The sequence below is a fragment of the Myotis brandtii genome, unplaced genomic scaffold, assembly GCF_000412655.1.
Source record: "Myotis brandtii unplaced genomic scaffold, ASM41265v1 scaffold419, whole genome shotgun sequence".
Classification (NCBI taxonomy): domain Eukaryota; kingdom Metazoa; phylum Chordata; class Mammalia; order Chiroptera; family Vespertilionidae; genus Myotis; species Myotis brandtii.
Window position 1 is genome coordinate 765603 of NW_005366075.1, and position 21938 is coordinate 787540.

At 40.3% G+C, this 21938-nt stretch overlaps 1 protein-coding gene across 1 annotated transcript in view; it reads right to left on the bottom strand.

Annotated features, from left to right (window-relative positions):
* The window catches only part of FANCC (Fanconi anemia, complementation group C), a 259948-nt gene that overhangs the window by 189403 nt on the left and 48607 nt on the right, over positions 1 to 21938 (bottom strand). Inside the window, exons 2-3 of the mRNA XM_014545688.1 lie at positions 18040 to 18209; positions 9215 to 9387 (exon numbers count right to left, since the gene is read on the bottom strand). The gene's annotated coding sequence lies outside the window, so the exon portion shown is untranslated. The remainder of the gene's footprint in view (positions 1 to 9214; positions 9388 to 18039; positions 18210 to 21938) is intronic.

Sequence of the window (21938 nt, forward strand, 5' to 3'; positions counted from 1 at the left end):
TTAAATCGCATTGTTTACCCATATCTTCAGAAAAAAATCACTTCTACTGTCGTGGTAAACAACCTGCTTCCCTATTTATAATGGTCTGGCTCTCTAGCAACTTCAGTGCAAAATTATAGCTAATTTGCCACTCAGTGTATATTTTGGAAATTAGCCCCTTATCAGAGGCCCGGTGCACAAATTTGTGCACAGGTGGAGTCCCTATGCCTGGCTGGGGATCACAGCCATCTTGCCCAGTCCCGATCAGGGTCTGCTGGCCGGGGGAAGAAACAAGGGGGAGGGATCATGGGAGGGTTCCTGGTCAGCCCCAATGGGGCGATCAGGGTGGCCAGCTGGAGGGAGGGGCTGGCCAGGGGGAGGTACCATGGGAGGTTGGCCAGCTGGCCAGGCAGAGGGACCTGCTGGGGGGAGGGACTGCGGTAGGTTGGCAGGCTGGGGTGAGGGGCCACGGGAAGTTGGCCAGCCCCGTGAAGTTGGCCGGCTGGGGAGAGGGGTCACGGTAGGTTGGCTGTGGGAGCGCACTGACCACCAGGGGGCAGCTCCTACATTGAGCATCTGCCCCCTGGTGGTCAGTGTGCATCATAGCGACTGGTCAACCAGTCATTCCAGTCGTTCAGTCATAACGGTCGCTTAGGATTTTATATATATAGATATCATTGGCAAATATATTCTGTCATACAGTTGGTTCTCTTTTCATTTTGTTGATGGTTTTTCGGGGTTTTTTGCTGTGCAAAGCTTTTTAGCTGGATGTAGTCCCATTTGTTTTTTTCCTGTTTCCCTTGGCAACAATATATGAGAGGTAAGATTTTATTGCCTATGTCTTCGTCCAGGATTTTTATGGTTTCGTGACTCACATTTAAGTCCTGTATCCATTTTGAGTTTATTCTTGTATGTGGTGTAAGTTGGTGGTCTAGTTTCATTTTTTTGCATGTACCTGTCTAATTTTCCCAACACCATTTATTAAAGAGACTGTCTTTACTCCATTGTATGCTCTTGTCAATTATTAATTGGCCATAAAGGCATGGGATGATTTCTGGGCTCTCTGTTCTATTCCATTGATTTACATACCTGTTTTTTCTGTCAGTACCAGTTTTATTACAATGGCTTTGTAGTATAATTTGATATATGGTATTGTGATGCCTCCAACTTTGTTGTTCTTTCTCAAAATTGCTGCAGCTATTTTGGGTCTTTTTTGGTTCCATATAAATTTCTGGAATGTTTGTTCTAGATCTGTGAAATATGCCACTAGTATTTTAATAGGAATTCCATTGAATCTATTGATTGCTTTGGGTAGTATGGCCATTTTAATTTTAATGATGTTAATTCTTCCCATCCATAGAACAAGGTATATGCATCCACTTATTTGTATCTTCCTCAATTTCTCTTTTCAATGTCCTATAGTTTTCCAAGTACAGGTCTTTTACCTCCTTGGTTAAATTTATTCCTAGGTACCTTATTTTTTTGTTGTTGTTGTTGTTGTTTTAATGGTAAATGGGATTGTTTTCTTAGTTTCTTTTTCTGATAGCTCATTATTGGTGTATAAAAATGGAAAACGAAACATTTTAAAAAGAATATTTTATTGGTGCCTTTAAATTCACTGATGAGTAAAAAGGGGATTACTAGGGACTAAAATAGCATGCTTTCTGTGGAGTCATTTTGAATTATTTTTAAATGTGTCACCCAGCTGTAGCTCCAATCATTACCATCTGAACTTTTTATCATGAGTAATATCATTACACTAAAAGTCATTATACCTCCACAGGCACATGCTAATTATGTACAAAAAGCACAGCTGATAATACTTTGTATTTTCTTTTTAAGATTGAGCTATTTTTAAATGTTCAGAATATGAAATTCCTTTGTGTATTTTAATGTAGTGGGAAATCAAAAACATCTACAGGCATTTAATAGTCTGTGTCTAAGAAATGTTTTTGAAGTTCTTAGCTTTATGTGCATTTCTGGCTTCTCATAGGTGTAAAAAAATCTCTGTGCATTACTGTCTAATGAATTTTCTTCCCAGTTTCTCTTTCTTAGAAAAAAGGAAAAGAATTTATTTCACATGTATTGATTTGAACAATCTGCTTAAAGACTGCTGTATATGCTTGATCTCATTGACAAGACAAAAATCATATTTTAGTAAAATATGATAAACTCCAATTATTGAGGGGGTGTACTAGTCCTAAGTGACAGAAAATAAAACCTCATAACCTTGACTTACCATACCTGAAGTGCATATTAAATAGAACAGAGGAGTCAGGCAGCGAGCATGTGCCTCAGGCAGAGCTAGGGAAGTAACTCCAGGTGCTCCACTACCATCCCAGCCTCCTGGCCTCCTGACCATGGGAAGCACACCAGGCAGAGAAGGGATGGCTGCTTCAACAGGTGTAGGCCTTTAAAGACATACTTTCCTAGGCAGGGATAACACAGCTATCTAATTTCAAAAGACTACTCTGTAAGTGATGAGTTTAAATCCTCATCGGCAAGGAATAACAGATAAAATGCTGCCAATTAAATGTCAAAAACATCAACAAAGGAGGTTCTTATTACTAAAAAAGAAAAAAAATTAAAAGATTGTATAACTGCCCTGGCCAGTGTGCCTCAGTTGGTTGGAGCGTGGTCCCGTACACCGAAAGGTTTCCTCCCTTCCTCCCTTCCTCCCTTCCTCCCTTCCTTCCTTCCTTCCTTTCCCTCTTCTCTCTCTCTCTCTCTCTCTCTCTCTCATCTTTTCCTCTCTCCCTTCCTTCCTCCCTCCTCTCTCTCTAAATTCAATAAAAACATATCCTCAGGTGAAGATTTTAAAAAAAAGATTTGTGCAATTTGGTTGCTGTACAAAAAATTTCTAGACCAGGAAGATTAAAGTTTTAAAATGGTACTAAAATTTTAATTTTAAAAAAGGTTCATGTTTAAATGGGGGGAAAAAAAGCTTTAAGAATAGAGGGAATATATGCATATTGTCAAATGGCATATAATAGCCAAAAATGATTCTTCCCCTTCTCTTATTGTCCTCCTCATCCAGTCATCACCAATACCTGTCAATTCTATCTCCCTAATTTTATTGCTCTCCACTTTATTGCGCTTCCAGAAACTGCACTTTCATCAGCACTGAGACAAGACTTCCACCAGTGAATCATAATCTTTTTTCACCAGCCAAAAGATTATGATTCACTAAAGGCTCAGATGGTGGTTAGCATTTTTTAGCAATAAAGTATTTTTAATTGCACACTTAACAGACCACAGTGTAGTGTAAACATAACTTTCATATACACTGAGAAACCAAAAAATTCGTGTAACGCGCTTTATTGCGATATTCACTTTATTGCAGTGGTCTGGAACCAAATCCACAATATTTCCTAAGTACACCTGTATGTGTGATTTGATTCGATCTCATCCACTTCTTTTCACTTCTACTGCCTCCATCCCATCCCATCCCCATCCGTATCTTCACCTGCCCCTCTCAAATTTATTCTCAATGACAAAAACAACTCCATTAACACAACTGACAGAAACAACTTTTCCAAATGTATATCTGACCCAGCATATTCCTGCTTAAATTCTCCCATTCCCTCCCAATAACTTCCTTGCAAAGAAACCCTAACTCCTTGTAAAATGAAAAATCCCAGCTCCCTACCAGAGTCTCTTAGGTCATGTAAATGCAGATCCAGCAACCCTCCGGTCTCCCATGTTCCTCTCCCCAGCTGAACCCAGTCCAGTCCAGGTCTCTCATCTGTTCCCCCAACAAACCAAACCACTCCCTGCTTCCAGATCTTTCTGCTGATTTCTCCACAGCTAATACATTGGTAATTAACCTGCATTCATGTATTCACTTAGTTACTGCTTCCTCAGGGGATTAGTATATAAATTCCTTGTCTCCCTAAAATTGCCACATGTCTGGCAAACAATAAATACTAAATGAAGAAATGAATAATTCACTGATATTTTTCATCTATAATTCTGAGCCAAATGCCATAACAAAATGCTTTTCCAGATAAAGCATTTTAATTTTTTTATCTCTATAATTCTATTATCTATCCAGTGGTCATTCAATAAGTTCTTCATTTTACAGAAGCACCGAGAGATTATGTAATTGCCCAAAGATTACATAAAAGCCCCCCAAAAAATGTAAGGTATTTTTATGTTATCTATGTTAAACTTAATTATTAATATCCCATTTTAGAAATATAGCTTTTACATACACATATTTACTATGCTCTTGGGAATATATTAAATACTTTATGCATCTAACTAATTTAATCCTCACAACAACCCTATGAAATAGGTAGTTATCATTTTACAGAAGCACTGAGAGATTATGTAATTGCCCAAAGAGTACATAAAAGCCCAAAGGAAGTAACTGCTAGTAAACAGCAGAGCTACAATTGTGGAACTTGAATTCAGAGGGTCTGGCTCTAAAGTCGATGCCCTTAAATAAAGAACTAAACTGAAAAAACAAATTGATAAATTTGTTATATATTTCACATGGCTCTAGGTGCAAATCAGTTCAGATATTTGGAGACACTGAATTGAAGAACTTTTTTTTCATTTTTTTTAAATTAACATACAATTGAATTATAACATTACTTCCAGGTGTACAACCTAATGATTCAATATTTGTATTTATTATGAGATGATCACCACAATAAGTCTAGCTAACATCTGTCATCATAGTTACAAAAATTTTTTCTTGTGATGAAAACTTTTAAGATCTATTCTTGAACAACTTTTGAATATGTAATACAGTATTAGCTATAATCACCATGTTATATATTGCCACCACTTATTTGTTTTATAACTGAAATAAAATGAAGAGCTTTTTGATAGAAAAGAAACATTTTATCATAACAAAATTACAAACAACCTTTTGCTTAGCAATGGAAATATATCCGCTTGTTTTAAATGGCAACAGTTTTGGGGATCATGCAGTGCAGGTACAGATGTTCTACGCCACAGCTAGTCTGGGTAGGGCACATTGGGGGGAGAAGTTGGGGTGCAGGAGATGGTAGTGGTCAGGAAGCGGTGGTGCCTTGGTTGTGATGGTAGCAGTGGGAAAGCTGCACGCATTTAGTAACCAGTAGCCAATGATGTTGAACATGTTGCAATGCACTGAGAAGGACAGCAGCTACAAAGAAAAATGGAATTCCCCACAAGAAACACTGACTTGACTGGAATATATGAATAGGCATCTGGTGTTGCGCATTCCTCCTCCCTTCTTTTGGTTTAGCTCCTTACACTCATTTAGGAAAGTATCTCTCCTCTATTCCCCAAGTCTTGGTGGGTCTATTAATCAAGGAACCTTGTGCCATCAGCCAAGGGTGGGACGCTAATTCAGGTTAGGCAAATCAGACTCTGCTGGGAATATGGACCTTGAGTAGACTGACATAGGGTGGAAGTAAGTCATTCAGAGACTCTTTGTCTAGATCCCTGGAGCTACCCTATGTTATGTGCTTCTCTCTCTATTTCTATTATCTATCCAGCAGCCTTCCAATAAACCTTCTTTTACACCTTTTATTCCCCTTAAATTAACCACTGCTGATTTCTCTGATTTTTAATCAAAGAACAAAAACAACTGATACAGCCTGAAACTAATACAGTGCCTGATACAAACTGATACCAGATAGTGGGCTACAGTCAACAGACCTTTAAAGACAGGATGGAAATTTAGGACTGGTTGCTGGCCCAAGTCAGGGAAAATGGGAGTGGAACTCCTGTTCATATTAGGGAATTAGAAACCAGAAGTCCACAGAACAAGAAGGTAATACAGATTATAGGGTATCACCTGCAATCGGAGCCCCTGACTCATGTTCCTCCAGTAGGAATGACCAGGTGAAAGCCACTGGACTATAAAAAGAACAATGCCACACATCTGGTGATTCAGAGAACCCCACCTCCACAACTGAGGGGCCAAAGGGCCCTCAATAATATTAGACTATCATAAACATAATCAAACGGTGACTCCAACTCAAACTGCATTTTCAGTGCCGGGCCTAACTGGAGAAAATTAATACCATCCTTGGCACCTAGAATGCAGTGATGAGCCAGTAAATGCATTTCTCCATTGTGATAAACTGAAGACATGAGAAAGTAGCTTCCTTTCACCTGCCTAAGGGATATCAACTCAGGACACAGCACATTACAATGGTCCACCACACTGAAGCTATCAGGCTAATAGAACCGGGAGAGTAAGAAGATACAGGCCTTGCATGCATTTCAGATGGTGGGATATAAATCCCACAAACAGAAGGCCTCCACTTTAAGAAGTTTCTTGTGATCCAATGGTCTGTGTCAAGTCAGGATATGCCCTTAAATGAGGATACACAAGAAACAAGTACCAGTGGTTGCCTCCAGTGTGGAGACCTAGGTAGCTGAATAAGTGCAGAAAAAGAACTTCAGTTTTACAGTGTACTTTTTTGTACCTTTTCAATTAAATGTCATATACATTAATTACTTACTCAAAAATAATAAACATAAAAATAAAGTAAATGATAACTGCGCCCTTTATACCTGCTAAGAGGAAAAATGCTTGGCTGATAGCTCAGGGATTCTGAAGGCAACACATATTGCACAGGTTTTAGACCTTTATAAGCTTCTACCCATTTGCCTCCCAATGAGAAAATATGGGTAGGGCCCAGACCAAGAGTCACTGCACTGAAGAGTGCTTCAGAGTCGATGCTGAAGCACTCTTCTACTCAGCTCTTTGACCCAGCAGATCCAATCCTATATAATAAAAGGCTAATATGCAAATTGGCTGGACAGCAAAACGACCGGTTGCTATGACATTCACTGGCCACCAGGGGGCAATGCTCAACCAGAAGTAGGGCTCACAGCTGGTGAATGCAGTGGCAGTGGGGGGAGCCTCTCCCACCTCCATGGCAGCACTAAGGATGTCCAACTGCCAGCTTAGACCTGCTTCCCCTGCGGGGAGTGGGCCTAAGCCATCAGTCAGACATCCCCCGAGGGCTCGCAGACCGTAAGATGGCGAATCTCGTGCACTGGGCCTCTAGTACTGTTTAAAGCAGCGGTCCCCAACTGGGGGTCTGTGGACCACTGGTGGTCCGTGAGGTCTGAAAGGTTGGCGACTGCTGGTTTAAAGCATATGTGAAAGGTCTGTATTCTGGGAAGAGCTATGGCGGGCCTCACTCACTGGACTGATCTTCCAAGCGACAAAGCCGGGTATGCCCAGTAGCAATCTACCATCATGTCCAAATTATGCCTGTTGGTCAAAATGCGTAAGTGAGGTTTCTGGACACTATTTGCATAAGTCTTGCTTGCACTGTCATATAATACTTAAAAATTCCCTTCCCTTTCATTTTTCTCTGCCCTACTACTGCATAGGGAGTATATTATTAGTAGACAAATTTTCTAAAGTCTGTAATTCACAGAACAAAACAGACATGGGAAGAGGAACTAACATTAGCCAAACTCCAAGACATGAAGCTAGGTACATTAACCAGGCATTACTTCGGGTTACCTCCCTTTCTTAAGGAAGAGCGAGCTAAATTATGTTAGTTGGAAATGTTTTAAAAATTCTGCGTGTGGCCTTTGCCAGTTTGGCTCAGTAGATAGAGAGTTTCGGCCTGTAGACCAAAGGGTCCCGGGTTCCAGTCGAGGGCATGTACCTCGGTTGCAGGCTCCTCCCCAGCCCAGGCCCTGATCGGGGCTCGTGCAGGAGGCAACTAATCGAAGTGTTTCTCTCACATCGATATTTCTGTCTTTCCCTCTCTCTTCTACTCTCCCTAAAAATCATTGAAAAAATATCCTCAGGTGAGGATTAACAACAACAAAAATTCTACGTGTGTAAAACAGTAGGTTTGAATGTTCTGAGTAACTAAAGGTAGTAGATATCAGTGGGTTTTGCCCACCCAGCACCATTTTCCTGTCCTTTTAATATATATGCACCCACTCTTGCTTTCAAGAACTGCCCTCTTCCTTTCCGTACAGTTTTAGTGAGACTATGGTGTGCCTCCTTACAGGTAAAACTAACAGCAAGGAAATGCACTATTCAAAGAAAATGAAGTTTATGCCTCTTTGTCTCATACCACTCATAAGCAACAGACTTTCAGCCAACAAGGAGAGTGTTATGCCCAGATTCCAAGATCCCAAAGACCACACCAGGGAGCCGAGTCCGTTGCAAAAGCAGAAGAGCCTTTATTCCAGCTAGAGCTCGGACCCTCCACCCAACCGACACAGCAGTGTAGAGGCGGAGAGCCCCGAGTCTCAAGAGAACAAAGATTTTATAGGGCTAGGGGTCGGGAGGTGGGGGCATACTTCTAATTGGTTGGGTGAGGGCTGGGGGCTAGTGACGCAAAGGCAGGGTGTGGCTAGGGTCTGGTTACACAAAGACAGCATACTTTTGGCCTTGGGTTAGTTCCCCTTGCATTCCCATTGGCTGATTTAAGGGCGGGCTGGGTAACTGACACATTCTGTGGGGTTTTTTCTTGGAAGAGGGGTCAGGGACACAGCTATCAGTCCCGTTCTGTCCTTTCAGAGAGCAGCTTATAATGTTCTCACTTAGAACAGGCTACATGGTACAAGCGGAATTTAATCTTTAAATATACTAAAAAGTAGAGAAAACAGCCAAATGAATCCCTATGTATCCATTAACCAGTTCAAATAATTACTAAAATTTTCCATATTTAAAGCAAATCAAAGACTATAACTTTATACAAAATACTTAGATTTGTATCTCTTTTTTATAAAGATTTTTTCAAAGAAGAACCTTAACTACAATATAGCTCTTTCACACCCAATAAAGCCAACACTATCATCTAACAGCCCATCTATGTTCAGAGTTCTTTAAAATTCCCTTTTATATTTGGGTTGTTTATATTTAGATTCAAATTAAGATTCACACATTCATTGCATCAGGTCAGTATTCACATTTCTCCTTTAATCTGTAACAATTACCCCTCTTTATCATTTTAACCTTTCAAATCACTTATTCCCTGGAAAAAACAACACATTTGACCTACAGAATGTCTCACATTGGCATATGGCTGATTGCATCCCTTTTGGTGTTAACATGTTTGCTATACCCTCTACTGCTTACAAACTTATAGCTAGACTTACAGGTTCCATTCGATTCAGGGTGATTTCTTTTGCAAGAATACTTAATTTGTGGTGTTGTGTACTTTCAATCAAATCTGAAGCCACATAATATTTGCTTGTTTCATGTATCATTAATGTTGAAACTGACCAGTAGTTTCAGACAAATGCTCACCTGTCTGACTTCAAATAACGGACTTGGAGACAGAAGTATGGCGAAAAGGAGACCTTTAATACATTCTTGCAAGAGCGGGTGCTCAGGTGAACAGGCGCACACAGAGCAGCGATTACAGGCTATTTCTCCCTGGGGTGCGAGAGTCCCTCCTCCGGTTCCTCACTGGCTGAGTGCTATGGAGTTAATACTTTTCGTCATACATCATCTAGGTCTCATTGTCTCCCATTGGGCCATTAAAAAAAGGTGGGCTGAGGCCTTTTCTAGTTATCTCCACCTCCCCATCTAGTTGAGGTGGGTGTGAGGTGTTTTGTCCTGGGTGCCTTGGGGATTTACACCCTGATGCTGGCTCACTACACAGTTCTTTGTTCTTATACCCTCTCCGTTTGCCCTGGGGAATTCAGTAACCCGTCCATTAAAAGTTGACTATGCTGAAGATGGATCACAGAGGCCTATTTCCTACAGGTAGTGTCAACCTAATCTTCTCATGTACCTTAATGTTGAAAATGACCAGTGGTTTCAGATACTGTCAACTTTAGTTCACCATTAACCTTTTCACTAATGGTTTTAGGATCTATTGGTGATCATTTTAGTCCCACAAGGGGTTGAAAAATAGTGATTTTCTAACTTTATCCATTCTGCTACTTTTGTGTTTCTTAATATACACAAGTTTTATATATTTAGGTAGTCAGACTAACCTTTCCCTTTGGAACTCCAATAAATGTCTCTTCAATCCCCTGAAACTGTCCCATGAAATTATTCAGCACAAGACCTCTTCCTCGGGTTCTACGTCTCCCAGTTTCGCAAGAAATGGCAAATGCCCTGAGGGTGAAAAGCTGCTGTAGAATGTCTGCTCAGTAAGTACTAGTATTTAAGTACTTTCCCTTAGCTCCAAGGTATTACCCTTGAGTCCAGAGTACCTTTGCAATTTTCCAATATCTTCAAAACATGTTTTAAAGATGTACCTTTAAACATGTTTTAAAGATGGCTCTTCTAGCCACTCTAAAATAGCTGAAAGTGAAAGTCTATAATAAGTTCTCATGATTAAAGAAAATTGGTAAATAAAAATATGGTACAGGATATATTTAATGTAAACATACTTAAGTTAAAATTGCATCCAATATCAATTCTACTTAAGGTATTGGAGACCAACCTTTCTGCTTCAAGTTATTATATAAGGCTACATGAAATATAATAACATAACACAAAACCATCAAAGAACCAGAAAAACAATGTGGAATTATCAGAGAAAGATCTTGCATACATATGGTTGCAAAGGCCTAAGCAGGCATTTCTGATACTCAATAAGTAGTTAAGAGGCAAAGCAGCTCTTTTGAAAGTCTTACTAAAGAGTAAAAATAGGATGTCAGGGCTGCCAAAGTGAGTTCCTGATAAACCACCCCACATTTAGGGTTGGGTGAACCCTGAGAGTATGGGTGACTCAGAAGTGAGCCAGGCCCGATAGAGACTACAGAATAAGTATGAAACTGAAAATGAATTAAGATGATCCTGCTAGGGGCAAAAACAGAATATTGGGGACTACCTATATTACAAGAAATATCAATCTTACTGATTGGGAATATAAGACATTTTGGGGGGAGAAGGGGCTAGCAATCTGAATCTGTGCCAGTAACCTGCCTTCTAACGCACACTCTTGCTAGCCGATAATTAACTCCATTGATGCCTGTCCTGTCTTACAGAACCTGTTTCCCAGAATACTCCCATTTTACAGAGGTCAGAAACCATGAACCATACACAAACCCCGGAGGAGGTTATCAGCACTGGCGCCAGGCCAGGCCTTTAACACACGGGGCTTTTTGCAAAGCCCGTGAAAGGTCCGGAAGCCTGATCCATATTTGGGGGACAAAGAAACCAAAGGGTATAAAGGGAAAGCTTCCTCCATATTCACTCACTCAGGATTTGGAAACAGGCTCCCGAGTCACTGTACTAGTACATCTGAAAATAAATGGGTTTTTCCTGAATCTCCAAGTACTACCTGTGTATTTTTCGGTTGCCTGGTAAATTCTGTAACAATACTCTGTTAACCATGATTGCCTTGTTCTGATTAAACAAAGGACATTCTAACCTGGCTGGGAGTTGTACACCCCCAGGACCTGAGAGTCAACCACGGACCTGGCAGTCAAACTTGGACCTGGGAGTCAACCTTGGAATGTGGTCCATTCTCATTCAAGAACTGCCTATTATCACAGAAAGTTTAACAACCTTATTGCCCAAACAATGGAATCCCGCCCCAGCCCCCATTGCCTACTTCCCCATGCCTATAATTCCTACTTACCCATGTAATCTTTGTCCTACCCTACATAAGCAGCTGGTTTATGGTGGGTTGCAGAGCTGATTTTTGTGGATGATCTGCTGTTTGAAGATAACCTTGGGCATATTATGAATAATGCTGCTATGAACATTCTGCTCATAGTGTATAGAATATAGTGTACCTAAATATTTAATAAGCTTTCAAATTAATAACAGCCCACATGCCATCAAAAGAATGAATACGTAAAATTAGCAACTACTGCTACAGGCATAGAGCTGAATTGACCATCATAATGTTGAGAAAAAGAAACCAACCTATGAGATATGATTCATTTATAAAAAGTTCAAAAACAGGTAAAACTAAACTGCTGTGATTATTCTAAAAAAAGTCAGGAAATCTGTTACTTTAGAGCAGTGGTTCTCAACCTTCCTAATGCCGCGACCCTTTAATACAGTTCCTCATGTTGTGGTGACCCCCAACCATAAAATTATTTTCGTTGCTACTTCATAACTGTAATTTTGCTACTGTTATGAATCGTAATGTAAATATCTGACATGCAGGATGTATTTTCTTTTTTTAAATATATTTTATTGATTTTTTACAGAGAGGAAGGGAGAGAGATAGAGAGTTAGAAACATCGATGAGAGAGAAACACCGATCAGCTGCCTCCTGCACATCCCCTACTGGAGATGTGCCCGCAACCCAGGTACATGCCCTTGACCGGAATCAAACCTGGGGCCTTTCAGTCCGCAGGCCGACGCTCTATCCACTGAGCCAAACCGGTTTCGGCTGCAGGATGTATTTTCATTGTTACAAATTGAACATAATTAAAGCATAGTGATTAATCACAAAAACAATATGTAATTATATATGTGTTTTTCCGATGGTCTTAGGCAACCCCTGTGAAAGGGTCGTTCGACCCCAAAAGGGGTCGCAACCCACAGGTTGAGAACCGCTGCTTTAGAAGAAGGGAAGAAGTGCTACTGGAGGGTACGTGTGAATGGCTCTCAAGGGTGCCATATTCTATGTCTTGACCTTGACAGCAATAATCTCTGTACTAATATTTTAATAATTTATTACAGTGTAAGTCATGTTTATGTGCTTTTCTAGATGTTACTTTCCACAATCACACATACACAAAAAAACACATTTAACTTCTAGATGTACATTAACATATAGACAGTACCCCAAAGTAAGGGAAAAAAGAAAAAGTGTTATAGTTTATAAATGCTAATCAAAACAAAGTACTTGATGGATACAATCAAAGGATTTAAATTGTTGAAACAGTCTGTAAGTTTTCTCTATTTTTTAGCTGAGATCTCTGAAAATATTAAAGCCACCAGAATTGGCCAGAGATAGAGCCCCAGTGTTTGCTTCCTCTTTTTACTTCATGTCCTCGAATAATGGCTCTATTTTTCCCATCCTGGCTCGCGGGGGGGGGGGGGCACAATCTTTTTCTCTCCTGCCTGTGCCTCCACCATCCCTTAGCTATGTGGCTACTGCTTCGCCCAGAGAGGGCTATTGTCACAAGGAGGGAGAAACAAGGAGGGAGAGACATCCAATTCACCACTAGGGAGGATAACTGGCGAGAGAATAAGATGGTCTGTGCTCCAGCAGACAAAATAAGGCAGTGCCATGCAGGTCAAATAAATAAATAAATAAAATGCAGGCCTTGTAAAATGGGGTGATTCTTTAGATTCATGGTGATTTCAACATTTTTCACAACTGCACTAATTTTTTTGTTAAGCAGCACACTTATTAGACAATTGAGAGCTGGCTACACATCTTTTGAACGATACCAACATCCTTGATATTGACCTGAGTGTATACCCTTGACTCTCTTAAAATTCTGCTTAGTGCACATGCCTTCAAGTGGATGTCTATGCCTATATTCATTTCATATGAACTGGAGAAATATTGTTTAGCATCTTTTATTTAAGGACATAAAAGATAAGGCAGGTGACACATTTCCTTAAAACTCAGACTTGTGCCCTGGCTGGTTTGGCTCAGTGGATAGAGTGTCGGCCTGCGGACTGAAGGGTCCCAGGTTCAATTCCAGCCAGGGGCACATGCCGGGGTTGTGGGCTCGATCCCCAGTGGGGAGCCTGCAGGAGGCAGTCGATGATCAGTTCTCTCTCATCGTTAATGTTTCTGTCTCCCTCTTCCTCTCTCTTCCTCTCTGAAATCAATAAAGAAATATATTTTAAAAAAAACAACAACTCAGACTTGTTTGTTTGTTAGTCCTCACCCAAGGATATATTTTCCACTGATTTTTAGGGAGACTAGAAGAGAGGGAGGGAGAGGGAGACAAAGAAAGAGGGAGAGATAGATGTGAGAGAGACTCAGTGACTGGTTGCCTCCTGAATGCATCCCAATGTGGCAGGATGGAACCTGCAACAGAGGTACATGCCCTTGATTGGGAATTTGAGCCTGCGACTCTTTGGTACACAGACTGACACTCTAACCACTGAAACATACCAGCCAGGGCTGCAATTTATAAAAAAACAAAAAATAAAAAAACAAGCAAAGGACTTGGACAAACATCTCTCCAAAGATACACAAATGGCCAATAAACACATGAGGAAGATGCTCTACATCACTAATCATTAGGGAAATGCAAATCAAAACCACAATGAGATACTACTTCATACCCATTAGGATGGCTATTAGCAAAAACCATAGGAAACAGCAAGTGTTGGTAAGGATGTGGAAGAAATGAAACCCCTGTGCATTGCTGGTGGGAATGCAAAAGAGTGTAGCTCCTTCGAAAAGAGCAAGATGATTTCTAAAAAAAAATTAAACTATTACCATATGACCCAGCAACTCCACTTTTGTGGATATATCCAAAAGAAGTGAAAGTAGAGACTCAAACAGATATTTGTATACTTATGTTCATAGCAGCATTATTCACAATAGCCAAAATATCAAAACAACTCAAATGTCCGACAGATTAATAAATAAACAAGATGAATATATACTTACAATGGCACATTATATAGCCTTAAAAATGAAGGAAATTCTAATACATACATAGATAAACCTTGAAAAGAGTATAGAAAAAACAGACACAAAAAAACAAATATAATATGATTCCACTTATAGGAGATACCGGGAGTAGTCAAACTCAGGAAGGCAGAGAAGAGAATGGTGATATTAGGGGCTAGGAAAGTGGGGGAGGTGGAGAGTTAGTGTTTAATGGGTACAGAGTTTCAGTTAGGGAAGACAAAAAAGTTCTGGAGAAGGATGGTGGTGATGGTTGCACAACAATGTGAATGTAATTAACGCCATTAAACTTTACACTTAAAGATGGCTAAAGTCATAAGTTTTATGGTATGTACATTTTACCAGAATTAATTTTAAAAAAAGGACAGACCTGAAGTTGCTCCAGTCAGAGTAGGGGCAGGGCCTGGAGCATACCCTAAGTCCCTGCCAAGCCCCCCACCGAGGCCCCCTCCTTAGAACAGTCCTGCATACACTGATGGTGGCCCACCCAACAGCCCTAACACCTCTGCTGCTCTTTTGTTAACAAAAACGTTTTATCCAGGATTCGCATGACAACAAGTGTTGGCGGATCTTCCCCAATGCCATGGGTGAATCTTGATTAGTGTAGAGCAGTGGGGTTTTCAGGACCCCTTTTCACTTTTAAACATTACTGAGGGCATTACTGAGAGCTTTTGTTTATGTAGGTTATGTTTATCAATATTTACCACGTTAGAATTTAAAATGAGAAAAAATTAAAATCTAAGAATATACATATACACTCTTCTGATTCTGGGCGCTTAGGGAGTGCAGGCTTCAGTGCAGACATGGCTAAGTTCAAGACCACACCATGCACAACCAGTCCTGAATATGGCACAGAAATGGCATCAAGAAACCCCAATCACAAAGATATGAATCTCTTAAGGGGTAGACCCCAACTTCCTGAGGAACATGCGCTTTGCAAAGAAGCACAAGAAGGGCCTAAAGAAGATGCAGGCCAATGCCAAGGCCATAAGTGCACGTGCCAAAGCTATGGAGGCCTCCTAAGCCCAAGGAGGTCAAGCTCAAGACCCCAAAGGGTGGCAGCTGCAAGCTCAATCGACTTGCCTACATCGCTCACCCCAAGCTTGGGAAACGTGCTCTCAGGTTCTGCTAGAAAAAGGCCAAGGTTCAAACCAAGACTAAGGCGGCTGCAGCTCCAGCTCCAGCTCCAGCTCCCAGTGGTGCCCAGGTCCCCATGAAGGCTCCAAAGTAGAGGCCTCTGTCTGCCAATGTAAGGAAGAAAGGACGGATGTGCCCCCTGGGCTGCTCTCTGCATGGAGCTGGTGTACTCCTGTGCTATTTGTACAAATAAGCCTGAGGCAGGATATGTACAAAAAACACACACAAAAACACATACACACATATTCCATTAGCTGCCAGATGGATGACATCATCATACATCATGCAGCCTCTTGACACCTCCACTGTATACTTATGAGAGAATGAGAGTAGGAAACGCGAATAATATCTTTAGGATTATTATAAAAATAGTGTTGCTCTTGTGGCCCTCCTGAAAGGGTCCCCACACACATTTTGAGAATGGCTATTGTAGACCAGCCCTGGTATTCCCATTTGCCCTCCTACCGACTATAGGTACGGGCACTATTATGCAACTCTGGGAAATGAGAACTAGCTTTAGCTGGAGGGTTTCTGAGAGAGTCTCAATCTTAAATAAATACATGCTTTTCCATACTAGACACTGTACATTTCATGTGACACTCAGAACAGCAGTAGTCACCTTGGGACCCAGGAGTAAGTAAGCCTCCCAGGACTGATCAACCTGCTGCAAGTAGCAAAGCAAAAAGATGGACCTGGGTCCTCTCAACTAGCATAGCAGAGGCAATGAAGTAGCCAACCTTGGAATTTTCCTTTGGGCTTACCCCACCTTTCATTGGATTCTCTGTTACTTGTAGTCAAACATGTTCTAGCTGGCACATCTCAGAACCTAGTTTGCTAAACACATTCTGAAAATCACTGCTATGCACAGTACCTGGCACACAGTAGGAACTCAATAAATATTTGTTGAATAAATATGTGAATAAATAAGTACACAAACCTTAGTGGATTCGGTAGATAAAATAATAAAATTCTGACCAACTTTGTGTTGCTAGACACCATGTAGTTCCCAGATTGTCAATATTTCCAACAAAGGTCATTATGAATGTCACAGCATCAAAAACGGCCGCATACAGTACTTGTCAAGGGAGCCAAGAAGGTTCAAAATCGCTTTCCTTTGGTCTGCACCAACTAAAAGCCAGAGGTATGAAAGGTAAGTCTATACCAGTGATGGCGAACCTATGACACATGTGTCAGAGGTGACACGCGAACTCATTTTTTTGGTTGATTTTTCTTTGTTAAATGGCATTTAAATATATAAAATAAATATCAAAAATATAAGTCTTTGTTTTACTATGGTTGCTAATATCAAAACATTTCTATATGTGACACAGCACCAGAGTTAAGTTAGGGTTTTTCAAAATGCTGACACGCCGAGCTCAAAAGGTTCGCCATCACTTGTCTATACATACCATATACAGACCACAACCTGCTCAAAGTGGCAACCTGATAAAGAGCACTACTTATTTTCCATTTCCCCTGAGCATGAATCAACTGAAGTAGCTTCTCCATGAAATAAGCACCAAACAGATTTGTGAACAGAATGCTACAAAACATGCTGTTTATGGAAGAATAAAAAAAAACAAACCAAATACCTAGCCTTCAATTAATGTCATCAGCTAGGGGCACAATGGCCTTGTCAGAAAATATTTAAAACTTCTAGAAATATAATCAAATATAAAATTAAGAAGCTTATGTTCAACTATGCTTAAGCTTAACAACTTTCTTCCTCTTCCTTACTGAGAGCCTGATGCCAGTATTTTTAAATTACTTTAAAGTAATGTTTCTTTGCTTCATTATTTTAAGATTGGTCAATCTGTCCCTGTGTTTGTGGGTGTTTTTTAAAAAGTTACAATAAAATATTCTAATTTCCATAAAATGTTTATGAAAGAAACAAATGATATTTTCCCCCTTAAAACAATGAAGTGTTAAGAAAATTTCCACTAGGAGGAGCTGGCTTTTTCTCTGTTGAGTCAGCAGTGTTTCACCTCTGAGATACCCTAATCAAAAACACAGACCTGAAATTTGCAGATAATTTCAAACAAACCTCAATCATAAACAAAATCTGGGTCTGAGGAATCAGCAAAGGCAACTGCAACCTAGGTGCAGAGCGTACACACTCTTCAGATGGCTTTGCAAAGAATTAAGGAAATTCAATCTGTCTGGAGATTTCCTGAGCTCCCTTCTTCCACCCATGTCCCCACCGTGCGGGGGAAAGAGCTACTCTCTGGACCTGGTTTCCAAGTGGATCCTTTCAAGATAGTGCTGCCTTCAGGCTACTAAGCTAGAAACCCCACCCTTGTTCTCCCTCAGCACCTCACAGCTCTCGCTGGGACTCGAGAAACACCAGTTTCGCGCATACATTCTGTCAGAATACTGGTTATTTCTTTCCTTGCATTCTTGTCTTCAATTCACTTACCTGACAGTCAGACTGTGAACTTTTGGTGAGACCAGTTAGAAAAATGGGCTGAGGGGCACATTAGAAGTTAAAATACTAGAAATCTTCTTCTTGCCTCTGTCACTGGTGACTCGGCTCCAAGTTATTTCTGCCTCTTTCCACCGTTGGTTTGTTCCACCGGTAATTTATTACTAAATAAACAAAAACAAACAAAAATCCCACTCATTTATTGGGAACTTACTTTATGACAAGAACTCTGAAAAACATTGCAAATAAAAAGATGGCAGCGTTCCTTGCTCTAACACAACCTGTGGCTAATGAGGAAATCGGGGTCTATAAACAGATAAAACATAATCCTTCCTGGGAAGAGCTAGGAGAGAAGGAGCCATGGGAAGCTGCAGGGAGCATTAAGAAGGGACATTATGGAGGTGGCAGACCCTTGCAGACAGAAACGATGAATGAGCTAAGCCAACGAAGTATGAGCAGCGGTGAACCAGGCAAAACATCAAAACCAAGCCCAGAATGCTACTACACTTCATAGGAAGAGTTAAGTTACCTTTGATTCATGTTTCTCAAACTTGAAGAAAAAGATTCTTGAAGAGCAGGCAGACAGCTCTGGTTGGGGGAGGGTGGTGGTGGGGTGGTAGAGGGATTGAGCGAAAGATAAAAAAAAAAAGACAGAGAGAACTCCCGGACATGAACAACAGTGTAGTGATAAGGATGGGGGTGTGCAAGAGGCACAACGGGGATAAATGGTGATGGAAAAAATAAAATAAGAAAGATTCTTGAGAGCTCTTAGAATCGTCTAAAATCATTATTCTATTAAATACTAACAAACATAAAACTAGCAAAATATGTACTGTACTTATAACTTATACAACTATAGATATTTTTAAATGCACAAATACCAACAACTCTACAAAATCAATAAAATGTCAATTGACAAAGTGATTTCAATGTGATCAATAATGTAGGTTACTAAGCCTCACTTAGACTAGTCAGGTGGACTTGGTACTGACTGCTACTGGCAGCTTCTGTTGTGTTTGCTGGGGATAGTTCAGTTCGTGAAACAGCAATGTCTCATTCAGCTCAAGCACATTATTTACATTTTTACCTCCGTTCATTTTTCAATATCTAAAAGTAGTGCTCCTTGGCACCAATACCAACACAACTGGAGACACTGACATCTTAAGACACCATTTAGTTAAAATTTGGTTGCTTGGAAACAATCAATTTTTTTAAGTTACCACCAAAATGACAAATAAAAGGTAAAATCCTTATAGAGAACCATCGAATCCTAATAAAACCCACCTGCTTAATCCCTAATAAATCCCATCTTTTTGGGGCTGTCAGCCTCTGAAGGAGTTTAAATAACTGTATGTTATGGGTCAATGAACTCACAGAGAAAAGCATTTTTGTGGTTAGCTTTTAGTACTATGTAAAACCAAATATCTCACTTTATTTCCTTTAAAACCTCAGCCCACATGACTTCCAGTTAAGATGGCACAGAAAATCACGCTGATGGATTCTCTCTACTCCAAACACACAGCAATGAAAAGAAACACAAGAAAACTAAAAGAATGCAGGCAAACTCAAAAATAATATAAACATCTCTATGAAATAGATATGGTGCAGACACCAAGAGGTCAGTCCTCGCCGAACCGGTTTGACTCAGTGGATAGAGCGTCAGCCTGTGGACTCAAGGGTCCCAGGTTCGATTCCGGTCAAGGGCATGTACCTGGGTTGCGGGCACATCCCTACTGGGGGCTGTGCAGGAGGCAGCTGATCAATCTCTCTCATTGATGTTTCTAACTCTTTATCCCTCTCCCTTCTTCTCTGTAAAAATTCAATAAAAAAAATATATATATATATTAAAAAAAAAAAAAGAGGTCAGTCCTCGAAGTCAAAGCCTGGAGCCTCCAACATTCAGGATCCAAAAATAGGCACCAAAACTGGAAGTATGAGTCCTAAGGGTTTCAAGGCCAAACATAACCCACAAAGGAGAGTGCATCACTGCCTGAAGGCAGGGTCAAAGGTGATCATTGGAGGCGGGCTCCCCATTCCTGGTTTCATATGGAGCAGTGGCCCAGGGAGCAGGGCAGGACACAGGCCATCCAGCGACTAGGAACTCAGTGAAGCAGCCTATGATTGCCTGAGTAACTACATCACCGCTTCGGTTCTGGACTAGGGTTCCATGTAAGCCAGAGAGACGACTGTAATACTGCTAAACAAAGAAAAGTGAGCACAGAGGGAGAAAGAGTGGTGGAAAATAAAAAAATAAATGAAAATACCTTATTCAAAACCAAAGTTCTACGGTATATAAAGAAATCTAATGCCAATACAGGCAACTTAAAAAACCAGCCATCAGATCACTAACTTACTTCAGATGAAATGAATAGTATAAAATAGTCCAAAATAAGTATACTTATATAATTTTAAAGGAATAAGAAATTATAAACCAAAAAAGGCAAAATTAAAACAAGAAGAGATGTTTAAAAAAATAATCAATTGGAAATTATATAATGAAGAATAGTCACTGAAATAAAAAACTCAGTACCCAAGATACTTTAGACTGGACAGAACTGAAGTAAGAACCAGCACATTTGAAGCTAACACGAAGAAATTCACACAGATTGCTACTCAAAAGATAAGGAAGAAAAATATAAAGAGTACTTAAGAAACATGAAGGACAGCTCCACAAACATCTGGAAGGCATCAGAGCAAACGAAAGAGAAGAGGATGGAAAAGAAAAGCAGTATTTAAAGAGATAAAACTAAGAATATTTAAAGATAAGCTAAGAATGTTCAAGAAATACATGGGTTTTAGATTAAAAGTACATTCTAAATACTAAGATAATTTAAACAAACAAGTAAGCAGATAAATAAATCAATTTTTAAAAGCCACAGAAACTAAAAATATTAATTATTTTTAAAAAATCACAAAAGCTACCAGAGAGCACCTGTACACCCACTGGTCAGGGGGTCACAAAGCCCTCGGGGAGGCTGGCTCTGGTGCAGCAGCCTGGCCAGCTGAGCCCACTGAGACCTGGCTGCCTGCGGAGACAGCAGGCAACCGGCAGCTCAGATCCTCACACCCAGGCTGATACAGAAGCTCCATAAGCATTTTGTAGCTTCCTTAACAGCTGGTGGATACAAGGTAAAGCAACTGTCCTTCACATTAGAGACAACCCCAAGAAACCTCCTGAAAAAGCAGACCCCTAAATGTTTCAGGCAACTTCTGGCAACAAAAGATTTGTCCTCCCTGGAATAGATAATCAGCTTTGGGCTTAAATTTCTCTTCCTTTCCCACCAGGCTTCTCCCAGCAGCACCAAATATGAACTTTACTGGATGCCTTTGTTCACCATCAACCAACTTTAGACCAAGAAACTCATTACATAGGACAAGAAGTGAGGAAAGGAGCTGATACCAACAGGGTTCACAGTCAGCTACAGTTAACTACTTTTTCATCTATATTCCTTCATCACTTACAATTTCCCTACCACATGTTATTTCATTATATTGCATCTTCTCTGAAGCTAAAGGAAAGAAAACATAAAGAAACAAGAATGAGCCCTGGCCAGTGTGGCTCAATTGGTTGGGTGCATCGTCCATGCACAGAGGTCATCAGTCCAATTCCTGGTCAGGGCATATGCCTAAGTTGGGGGTTCAATCAAATTAGGGGGTGTGTAGGAGGCAACTGACTCATATTTCTCTCTCATTAATATCTCTCTCTCTCTCTCTCTCTCTCTCTCTCTCTCCCCCCCCCCTCTCTCAAAATCAATGAAAACATTTATTTTTAAAACCTACTCAAAAAAAGAAAAAGGAAAAGGAAACAAGAATGATAGCTTACTTATCTGGAAAGAAGCTTGATTTGGAAGATCACAGATGATTTCCAATAGAAAAAAAATGGTATCAGAAAA